Below are 12,650 nucleotides of genomic sequence, written 5' to 3' on the forward strand. Positions count from 1 at the left end.
CCGGGCTGGACTCCGCTTCGTCCACGGTGAAAGCCGATCCGGCGATCCGCAGCGCGAAGTTGATGTATTTCCTCAGCGACCAGCACGGATCAGCTCCAGGCATGTCGAAGCGGATATCGTCCTCTTTTGGAAGACCAAACAAAGTAGTTTCGCTTTCACAATGAAACACAGTGCCTTCACGACATGGCGGCGGCGGCAACAATACTACAGCGAGAATAAAAATTACGCCTTCTTTCTTTGTGTGAACATTTGGGCAGCGTTATGCAAATCTTCCCACACAGTGACGTAGACATGTGGGGGCGTGTTTAAACGAGGTGTTTTAGGAGGGCATGGACAAGTCTTAACTTTTATAAAGAATATCTCTTTGGATTTGAGACTTTAGTCTTTGCAACTTTACAGATCTTCTTTATGCACCAAGACCTTGTAACACTCCAAAGAGAAAGGAAAAATCGCATCATATGACCCCTTTAAAAACACTTTAAAAAAATGTGTGCATATTTTCTCTCTCATCTGAAGGATCATCCCGCAATAGTATAGACATTTCAAAATAATAGTCCCGTGTATTTCGGGCTTGTTTATAATTAAAAGTCACGCGTTAAGTTTTTTTTTTTCTGGGCATTATTGGTATTTTGCTTACACAATTAATTTAATTTAATTTAATTTCCATTTCATTCATAGTAAACTATAGTAGTTTCTGGCTGGGATGCTTCCCCACAGGAAGAAAAGACTAAGAACATTATTTAACATATATTATTCAATATATATATTTTACTAGTATCAGTAAAAATCTGTGTCCCATTCACTGAGAGAGACACTATATGACAAAGGACAACTCTACCATTTAAATGCTGTAATTTTGCATAATTTACAATGCATATAATAATGCATAATATTAGTATGCAATTAAATGTAATAGTAGCCTATGTGATTAAAATGAATTTCAATAAATGTAAATATTGTTAAAAATCACACATTATTTGTTATTTGTCACATGTAAACCATTTTTGTGCCGTGGGTAATAGGAGGATTTTCCACCCGACTACCACTGCAAGTACACTCTTAAAAATAAAGGTGCTTCACGATGCAATAGAAGAACCTTTTTGTCTAAATGGTTCCATAAAGAACCTTTAACATCTGAAGAACCTTTCTGTTTCACAAAAGCTTCTTTGTGGCGAAAGAAGGTTCTTCAGATTAGTGCTGGGCGGTATGACCAAAAATTTATATCAAGGTATTTTTCAAAATTATACCGGTTTCACGGTACATGACGGTATTTTTTTTTCATGCATGACCGAGTGTTAACCATATTTTCTACTGATTGAGAGAGGAAATACTGCAGTATATTGACTTAGAATGACCTATTTTACTGTCATGATCAGTGAATATTGTCAAAAAATACCACACTAAATAGTGGCTAAACACGACCCCTTTTAATACATGTTAACCAGGAGTCACTCATTTATAATCGCGGCATCCTCTGATAAAATCAACATGCATCTACAGTAAAGAGCGACTATGTGGTTGTTTTGGCTATATTACTTTTTTCTCATATGCAGCGCACTGCCTGCGTCTGAGTAACAAACTAAAAAGTGCATGTGATATTAACAGACGAACTACGCTCATATTTATAATCCCAAACAATCAGTAAGCGACAGGTTCTTGGAAACGCTGTTTTGTACTCATTTATTGACGAGTCGGCTGCATTGCGGCTAACTGAATGCGCTGCTTCTCTGCCCCACACTGCTTAGAACAGACGCCGAGAGAGGCGACACTTCTCCGGGAAAGTCAGACTTTTTCCTCAGGACAGCACTGGCGAAATCTTCCAACTGAACCATAGCTAAGGATTATGCAAAAAAGTTGCTAGGTTTGTCAGTATGAATATTCTATGGAAAAAAGCTGCTAAAAGGGTCTGAAAGTTGCTAAATCGAGTGCTAAAGTCGCGCTGGTGTGTGTGAGACGTGGGAGCTGATGGCAGCGGGCGGTGAATATTTGTGGATGAGTTCTTCTGTGTCATCACGTTCTATTAGTTCTACAGCTTCAGTTTCAGAACTTTCACGCTAACACATACAGCTGCTCCCTCACCACAGTGCAACAGTGAAAAGGGACCCCTTTCAAACAGTGTCGCGTTCCGAACGTTGTTTAAGTGACATACACCGGTATTGCGATATTTAAAAAATTCATATCATAACAAAAATAAACACCGGTATTCGGTATGAACTGGTATACCGCGAAGCACTACTTCAGATTATAAAAAGTTAAAAAAGAGATGGTTCTTTAAAGAACCTTTGACTGAATGGTTCTTTGTGGAACCAAAAATGAAGCACCTTTATTTTTAAGAGTGTATATTTCAAACCTGTGGGAAGCACTGCTGGCATTCATGATTTTAGCGCTCAGGAATATTAATGAAGACGAGACTGCTTGGGGTTTTTTCCTCAGGAAATTATACACGAGGAAAAGTAAACAAGCAAACGAGTTTAGACTAGTTACCTCAGAAACCAAACAGCAAGAAACTACCCAACGTAAACCCCGTCCAAAGCCATCACAGCTCCAGATATCAGGCCAAACCAAGCATCTAAAACCGTACGGCGGCAACGATTCGGGTACAGTAACAGGAATGCACAAAACATTTAGAGTGAATGTGCATTTACTCATCAACATCATTACTATAAACCTGTAAGGGTTCTGGCATGCCAAAAAATATTTTAATTGTTTTTATGACTCAAATGACACCGCATTTCCTCATACATTTGGAGATCCAACAGAAATCCCAGATCCATCACTAAACAGCAATTTAACATTAAACAAAAGCGTTCGAGGGAAGACTTTCCTCTTGTGGCCTTTGGCAAACTTGGAATAGCGTGAACTCTGCAAACACAAAGCTTAAGACAAAAGAGTCTTGCATTCATGCTGAATGACCTCATTGCTTACTATAAGCAGTCCCGACGGCTCCGATTCTGCCGTGGATAAACTGGTAACAGTGAGAGAAGTCATTTGTTTTGAATGACTTTGTTCCTCAAAATCTTTGGTTTTGGCTAATGAGAAAACAGCAGCGCGCGTGGAGGAGAGCCCTGCTCTCATGAGGACATGTTTGTGAAACTCAACCCTCGGTGAAACTCGCTCAAACTCAGAGTCCTTCCTGCAACACCTGTTTTTCAGATGACATCAGTGAGCTGATGGACGGCTGATCTGCTTTCTAAAGATTTTCTGATAGGAAAATTTGAGAAAAAAATCCCTTAAAATCTGAGATAATAAATAGCTAAGATGCTGTGCAATTCACATACTGATTTCTATTGATTGAAGAGGAGTATTAGTGGGTTAAATTAAATACAGATTAATATCTATTAGCACAGAAAAAAAGTATAATATCTCCTGTTGCAATAACCAGCAAATTTCTAGTTTAAAGGGGTCATATGACGTTGCTAAAAAGAACTGTATTTGGTGTAATGCAATGTGTTTATGCGGTTTAAGGTTCAAAAAACACATTATTTTCCACATACTGTACATTATTGTTTCTCCTCTATGCCCCGCCTTTCTGAAACACGTTGATTTTTACAAAACTCATCGGTCTGAAAAGCGAGGTGTGCTGTGATTGGCCAGCTATCCAGTGCGTTGTGATTGGCCGAATACCTCAAGCGTGTGACGGAAATGTTACGCCCCTCACCATACTGTGATGATGCCCTGTCCGGCCGGAGCGACGAGACAAAAACATTAAAACCCATTATAAACGAGGCATTTGTCGCATCCAGAGGGGACATATGTTTAAATCCATTACATTTTTATATCTGGCCACATGCAAACTCAAACTTTTATTTTAAAATCGCGATGTACAATAAATGGCATATTTAGAAATAGGTTGATGTATTCTCCTGTGTTGGCAAAGGTTTATAAATGATTTACGTTACAAATCTAGTGCGCTAATGCACACTGTTTTCACAGATGAACATTAAGTAAGGATGTAACGATTAACCGCGAGCCAATTGAAAATCGATTTAAATATGTGACGATTCAAATCGGTTGAGATGCTAAACAAATCACGATTCAGTTAGGGGTAGGAGTTTATATGAATGTATGTCTGAGGGGAACTTACTGTCTTTCGATGGTATTTTTTCTTTTCCTCTTGACTCTGTATAATGCACATCAGGGCTCCAGACTCATTCTTCCCACTGGTCGCTCTTTTGCAACTAACTTTCTCAGCTGGTCGCACGAGTACATGATTTGGACACAATATTCTTTTTTGCGCTACAACATGGGATTATTCAATGCATGCTGATGAACTTTTATCATAGTTTATAGTTATATGGAAACGAAAGTTGTTAACATTCAACCCGTTCTTTATCATCAGTAGTATTATTTGTGATTTGAATTTTGTGAATGGGAGTTCCTCTTTTGCCGTGTTAAGCCGCGGGCTTCGGATGCTTTCACTTTCGAATTCGTGATCTTGTTGTCACTGTTTTGCTTACATACATCTACACACCTTTCATTCGTTTAAGACTAAAACAAAAGATGGATTAATTGTTATTCTTAATCAAAAAGCACAACAACAATAAATCAGTAAGACACAATGACAAACTAGCTTACAAAACGTTTATTAACAAAAACGAATAAGATGAGGCATGGCACACACCACATGCTGTGAGAACCTCCATAGCGTAAAAAAATATATATAAAAGAAAAAAATAAAAGAGAACCTCCATAGCGTAATGTGAGGTAAACAGGAAAGATACGTTTTTCAAACATGAAAACAAAAAGAAAAGTAAAACTAAAAGTGACAGTGCTTGCATGCTGACAAAATTTAGTCACACGGGCAGAAAAAATGGTCGCAGTCTGGAGCCCTGCATATTAAAGTTCATAAGTGCAACGCTGCTTTGTTTACAGCGGAAACCAAGAAAACGCTTTAAGCGCCACCTGCTGGCAGAGAGTGAATCTGCGTCTCATTCAGCTCGTCTGCTGTTTCGGTTTCATGCAGATATATTGTATGCATAGTTACACAAAACTGAAGTCAAACCATTCTGTTTTTGCTACAAATTTAGAAATTATACAATTTAATTTAGATTAAAAACTGCTCATGTTGCATGTATGCAGCATCTTTGTTTGAATCATGATTAAAATGCAGTGGTTGCCTCTAATGCCTTTTACTTGACTTTCGCTTGAAAAACATCCATCGTTTCCTCAATATGCGAGTCATTTTTGCTGCGCGCACCCTCGCGCTCACGCGGCGAGTATACTCTCTAAGCGCTGCTTCGTTATGCTTTCAGTATCGTTCGCCCTTTGATGTTTCTCATATGCAACAGAAATTGCAGCGCTTATGAGTTGACCAACGCGGTGGTCGCGCCAGTGCGACCGCACACAAAATTTAGTCACACGGGCAGAAAAAATGGTCGCAGTCTGGAGCCCTGCATATTAAAGTTCATAAGTGCAACGCTGCTTTGTTTACAGCGGAAACCAAGAAAACGCTTTAAGCGCCACCTGCTGGCAGAGAGTGAATCTGCGTCTCATTCAGCTCGTCTGCTGTTTCGGTTTCATGCAGATATATTGTATGCATAGTTACACAAAACTGAAGTCAAACCATTCTGTTTTTGCTACAAATTTAGAAATTATACAATTTAATTTAGATTAAAAACTGCTCATGTTGCATGTATGCAGCATCTTTGTTTGAATCATGATTAAAATGCAGTGGTTGCCTCTAATTTTAAATGGAAAGAGCACAGACAAAGCCTTAGTTTGTTTATATGAAGAGATCTATTTTATTTGTGTTACTTATTTATTTGATTTGGGGCTTGTTTAAAATTTCAATGAAGTTTTGTTATTTACATTTACATTCAATTAAAATGTTGTTATTTAGCAGACGCTTTTGTCCAAGGCGACTAACAAATGAGGACAATAGAAGCAATCAAAACCAACAAAAAAGCAATAATATGCATGTGCTATATTAGTATATTATTATAGTGGTATATTTCAATTTCATAAAGAAACGTACAGTATTTTGTCCAAGCAATAATAAAAGGACACATTTAATTTATAATTTGTCTTAAAACTCATTTTGTACAAAAAAAAAAATTGTGAATCGAATTGAATCGTGAGTTGAGTGAATCGTTACATCGCTAACATTAAGCAATTCAAATTCACAGCATATACAGAGGAAGAGTTTAGCCCCTTTCACACATACAGTATGAGATTTTGATGGTATGATAACCTTAAGCAAAAATATCACGGTTTCACGGTATCGTCGTTACAGCTCTAAAATTTCTAATTTTTAAATGACTGGGTAAAAAAAAAAAACTTTTTTCCGCTGAACACAATATATTTAGTTTTTGAGCAACATACAGAATATTAGGAACAGTATAATTTTTTTAAAAATGTATTCTTTGATTTGTTTCCTAAAAAGAAGAAAAATAAAGACGGACATCTTTATTTAACCTAAATCTGTAATTACAGTTATTTAATTTTAGTTTTACAATTCATATACATATCATTTATATCATTTCATATCATTTAGTTATATAATTTCATATACATCATTTGATTTAATAATAACCCAGTTTGAAGCAAAAACAGAATGTTCTGACTAGCTTTGTGAAATTATTTTGAGGATTTTCTTCCAATAGTTTGTGCATAATGAACAGTGAGTGATCTGCCTGCTACAGTATTTTTCTCTGTGGGTCCGTCTCCAGCGTCTCTGGCCCATGTTAACGGGCATTTACAGACTTCATATTTTCACATAAATTACATTTTGGAAAACGATTGCATTGCAACACAGTTTGTGCAAGTCCAGAACAGAGACGAGTTGCTTGCAATAAAGACAAAAAATGGCCGGTTGCTGATCGCGTGAGTTCCAGGGGAAGCTCCTTAAGTTCGGCCGTCATACACACACGTGACTGACCGCTCGCTCGCTCGCACTAACAGGAGGAGGAGGCTCCTGTTACTCTCTACACTGCACTCAACCTGAGGGATTCCTACACTTTCAGTCTTTGAGGAGACATGAAAAACACAGGAACGGTATACGCTGGAAAATTAGTGGTTTTGAAACCGTGAAATTTTCAAATCGCGGTATACCTTCAAACCGGTAATCGGCCCATGCCTACTGGTAAATTACCATTAAGAGATCATGTGTGAACAGGACCTTTTCAAAAATCCCGGTAAATTTGTTCTGGCAATCATATCGTTCTTATGGAGATGACATGATTACTCTGAGCTGTTTACAAAGCTCCGCTGCTTTTTAATTAATTTTACTATGTAAATATGCGCTAGATGGACATCTTTGACCACTGCGCCTTGCACCTTTTTGTCTCGCTTCTCCATTCATCAGGGCTGCGACTCTGCAGTTGGATACTATTATGTGCGTCTCATGTTTTTAAGAGCAAAAAATTCTGATTGGTTAGTAGTTTGGTTGCGAGTGAAAGCTGTGCTCCATTGGTAGGTGAACTCATGGACTCGAAAGTGATGTGATGTTTTTTTTTTTTTTTTTAAATGTTGGATTAATTTTTTTCCGCAGCCAAACACTTCACGCCGGAAATCCGGCATGGTGCCGGAGAACTTTAAGCCCTGAGCTTTGTTAGTTTCTCTTTGTAAAATTTATTGAGAAATTCAAACAATAGATGTGGTTTTGACGCTCTTTAATGTGGTGTGACAGATTGCTGCAGCAGCCGCCTCAGTTCAGGCCGCACACGAATTGATAATTTCTTTCTTTTTACGATTTCCCCATGCAAAATACTACGGTAGCTACAGTTTTCACCGAAGTACAATATTTAGTGAAGTTTTTATTCCTATATGTATAATAGCTAATAATACTAATACATTATTACTTTGTCTATGAGAAGTTTTTAGAAATTATATGCCATTTATTTTTATTTTATTAATTTGATTATAGAGGTAATTTATTGAGCATGTTGCTATATGTTATATTTTTTATTATTATTATTATTGTAGAAAAATACTTTTTATTTACTTATTTTATTTATTAATACAGACTAATACGGCTTTTTTTTCATTGCGAATTGTACAACTCAGGACATCCAACAACGTAAGGCACAATCAGCAGAATGAACACTAATGTACATATATATAATAAAAAAAAAACATAAAAGACGTCAAAGAGGAATCCAGTCAAATAAATATGTTGAGCCTGATGTGATGGACTCCTGTGTCCCCTAGTGTTCAATATTTCGACCACAAACACAATGCTCAGTGTCGTTCACGTGTCGATAGATAGCGCCATATCCATCAGATGTTTTTCACTTTATTCATTTATTTATTTAGCTTTTTGTCTTTTTTTAAATAAATACAATGTTTGTTTATTATTTTACTATTCTTGTTATTTAATTATTATTTAGTATATAATATTTTATCTAATATATACAGAATTGAGGTCTGTAACTTTAAGGTAAAAATGTTCTGAGGTTTTTGGACCGCTCTGCAGTGCACTGGTATGTACAGTGGGGTCCTGTGTGTGTGTGTGTGTGTGTGCGCGTTTTTGTGACAAATGAGGACATAAATTAGTATAATGACAAAGGTATAACATAGGTATTACAAGGAGAAGGTGCTTTTCAGGACATTACCCCATGTCCCCACTTTTCAAAACGCTTATAAATCACACAGAATGGAGTGTATTGAAAATCTGAAATAGCACAAAGTCTCCTGTGAGGGGTAGGTTTAGGGGTAGGGTTGGTGTAGGGCAATAGAATATACAGTCTGTACAGTATAAAAACCATTACGCCTATGGAGAGTCCCCACTTTTCACAAAAACAAACCTGTGTGTGTGTGTGAGAGAGAGAGAGGGGGTGTGTGTGTGTGAGAGAGGGGGTGTGTTGAGCAGCAGATCAGCTGCTTTCTTCGCCCTTCATAAAGGCGGATCTGTGACATTTGGGTTCAGTTCAGCCGGAGATTCTTACACACACACAAGCGCACACACACGCAGGTTTGGCAGGTTCACGATGGGACTGACAAGCGACCCAAACTTCCAGAATCTGGAGAAATGGTACAAATCAAACGCCGCGAGTCTCAACATGAGGCAGATGTTCGAGGCCGATAAAAACCGATTCCAAAACTTAAGGTACTTTATTTATTCATTTACTTACTAATTTAAATATTCTGCATGAAGCAGCTCATTAGTTTAATGCCATTTTATTTTTTATTTTTTTAAATTATATTTTTAATAATTAGCAACTGTACTTCACAGTTCATGCAGTATAGTGGGCGGAGTCACACGTAGAAGCCGTTTTACTGTCCTGTCCATCATCATTAAATCCCGCCCACATTCAAATTCATAACTTTTAAACTTTCACGAAAGATCATCATATATATATATTTTTTTTTTTATTATTTTTTTTTTTCTCAAGTTGCCGAATATATTTAACAATCATAGTGATACAAATGCATATAGTCAGTTTAACTATCTGGCTGTACAGGTTTTGTATAATGATTTTATTATATTTATAATGATTTTAATATCTGTAAGCAAGTGATCAAAGAGTTCATCTGAAGCTGCATGTTTGTCCTCTTTCAACAGCTTAACTTTAAAAACAGATGAAGGAGACATTTTGCTGGATTACTCCAAGAACCTCATAAATGAAGAGGTTATGAAGATGCTTGTGGAGCTGGTAAAGATTTGAGCAGATGAATGTTTACCGAGAATTAAATGGAGTCAGCATGTAAATATAGCAGCTTTTTCCCGCAGGCGAAGGCTCGTGGTGTGGAGGCCTCCAGAGACAAGATGTTTTCAGGAGAAAAGATTAATTTCACTGAGGTATTTCACTGAGGGTTTAAATCAGCTTGTGCTCAAATATACATCACATTCCCTGCTTTTATAGATTGAAATGAGCTGAGCTTGTTTGGACATACTGGGATGCATGTGTTTATTGATGGAAACGCTCTGAATTATGCTTTATTTATTTGATATTTTTAATTAAACATAAGCTGCACTTGTAAAATGCTTGACATTCTTCTATACACACTTCATATGAATGTGTTTGATTTTCAGGGAATGCATGAACTGATTCAATGTACTGTATATCCTGAATGCATTGCAAGTTGCAGTGTCTACCAAATGCATGTAAGTACAGCATGAAGATTGTGTGGTCTGCAGGGTCGTGCTGTTCTCCACGTGGCTCTGAGGAACCGCTCAAACACACCCATAAACGTGGACGGGAAAGACGTGATGCCGGAGGTCAACCAGGTCCTGGAGAAGATGAAGGGCTTCTGTCATGTGGGTGTCATATTTGATGCGATGCTTCGTACTAGGACACTTGAATATGAAAATATGCACAGATAAACATTGATCAAATATGGAAACTATAAAAAAGTGTCTGGGCCAGGATGCAATTATAAACAAAATCTCACTTTCTTCCGTCCACAGAAAGTGCGCAGTGGCGAGTGGAAGGGATACACTGGGAAATCCATCACTGATGTGGTTAATGTCGGCATCGGTGGATCTGATCTGGTTTGTGAAATCAAAACTCACTGTTTTACAGCAAATGGTTTTTCTTTTTCCAGTGTCAGATCAGGGGTCTTCAGTCTTTTAGATGCCACTGACCCCCAAAACACTGAAAAGATGTGGTAGTGAAAATTTTTCACTCAGAAATTGCTAGTAAATTTCACAAATAATTTGCCATTTGCATGAGGTAAAACAGCAATTAAAATTTTAAAAAAGTGCTTTTTTTCCCCCCCTTCCCTCTTATCAGGTGTACTTGGAATTTTTTCATTTTATGCATAACTTGCCTGATATAATTAAGACTGAAAAACTGTCAATGCAAGCTAGAATTTGAAAGACTAACATGTTAAAAAAAAATGAAATTTAGAAATAGAAAGACTGAAATAGTAATTTCTTATAAAACATACACCAACAATCTTTGTTTTAGTTACAACTTAGATTTTTTTTCATGCTTGTGCAAGAGACACTCATTCTAAAATTGAACAGGCATCTATGTGGTTTATTTACATGTAAAGAAGAAGTTAGATGTGTAGTTGACTTTGTGTTTCATTTACTTTTGTAAGTTTACAACAGTGTTATGATAGTATTTTACTATAATATACTACTATAGCTTTTGTTAATAGTTTCAATTAGTTTTTAATTTTATATTATATTAATATTGTTGACATTTTTTGTGGTTTTTGTCATTTGTTTTTGTTCATTAATATGTCTATATAGTTGTTAAGTTTATGTCTTATATTTTATTTCCATTAATATTTATTTTATTTCAAGTAACAAAAATGTTTTTATGGTTTTATTATTTTTTATTTTTTAATATGTCTTCTTTTTTGTTTATATTTAATTTTATTTCAAGTAACAAATCATGGCCTTAATTTTAAACTAAATTATTTGAAAGAGTAATGTATTGTGCCTCATTAGATGAGTCTGAAATAGGTTTTGTTTGTTTTTTTTCTAGTGGGTCGGTGGACGATATTCGTTATGGTCTGCAATTGGTCTGTCCATCGCACTTCATATCGGTAAGTGTTATCATGTGACTCTCGTGAAGATATCCAATGAGTGTGAGAGATTCTCAGGCGTCTGTTTTATCTCTTCTGTCTCAGGATACGAGAACTTTGAGAAGCTGCTGGCTGGAGCTCACTGGATGGTGGGTTTTATTACTGAAGAATATCTGTTCAAATGTCATTATTTGTCATTTTCAGCATCATTCCTCCAGTCTTCAGTGTCACATGATCTTCAGAAATCAGTATAATATGCTGATTTGCTGCTCAAGAAACATTTCTGATTATTAGCAATATTTTTTTGTGGAAACCGTGATACATTTTATTTTTCAGGATTCACAGATGAATAGAAAGTTCGAAAGAGCAGCATTTATTTGAAATAGAAATATTTTCTAACATTATTGTAGCATGTCTTCACTGGCACTTTTGAGCAATCCAATGCATCCTTGAATAGAATAAATGTGTTCATTTCTTTTAAAAACCTCACATAAACCCCTGAGTCTGCGTCTGTGGCAGGACACTCATTTCCGCACGGCTCCTGTGGATCAGAACGCTCCCATGCTGCTCGCTCTGCTGGGCATCTGGTACATCAATTTCTTCCAGGCGGAGACTCACTGCCTGCTGCCATACGATCAGTACATGCACCGCTTCGCTGCCTACTTCCAACAGGTGCGTCTCACCTGCAGAGTGAACACAAAATGGTCAAAAAGTGTATGCATTTTATACTGAGAGTAAAGTCATCAAAAATGCAAACGGTATGGGAATCTGATAGAGCTCATTGGATGCTTTTGCAGTTGCATTTGTATGTTTCAAAATGTTTTATTTTTACGCGCGTGTGTGAATGGATGTATATTTTGTTCATGTATGGACAGGCATATCTGTGCATATGTATATCTTTTATTATTTTTGGAGTAGTATTATTGAATATGTTCTGAAAACACTCTGGGGTTTAATGTTTTTTCTTGCAATTTTATCTTTCAGTGTACTTTCTGCTATAATTCAATCTCAGTATTGCTAAGCAAAAAAAGTCAATAAACGTCATACTTCAAACTAGTGCCGTGATTTACAGGGTGACATGGAGTCGAATGGAAAGTACATCACTACTAATGGTAACCGGGTGAACTACCACACCGGGCCGATCGTATGGGGTGAACCGGGAACTAACGGACAGCATGCTTTCTACCAGCTCATTCACCAAGGTTCACTATCTGACGTACAGTGTGTGTGTG

General features: G+C 36.9%; 1 pseudogene; it reads left to right on the top strand.

The window, feature by feature from the left end:
• Window positions 1-8,810: 8,810 nt before the first annotated feature.
• LOC107594397 (glucose-6-phosphate isomerase-like) overlaps window positions 8,811-12,650 on the top strand; it is an 8,846-nt pseudogene continuing 5,006 nt past the window's right edge.

The sequence above is a fragment of the Sinocyclocheilus grahami genome, unplaced genomic scaffold (genome assembly GCF_001515645.1).
Source record: "Sinocyclocheilus grahami isolate Dianchi unplaced genomic scaffold, SAMN03320097.WGS_v1.1 scaffold182.1, whole genome shotgun sequence".
NCBI lineage: Eukaryota > Metazoa > Chordata > Actinopteri > Cypriniformes > Cyprinidae > Sinocyclocheilus > Sinocyclocheilus grahami.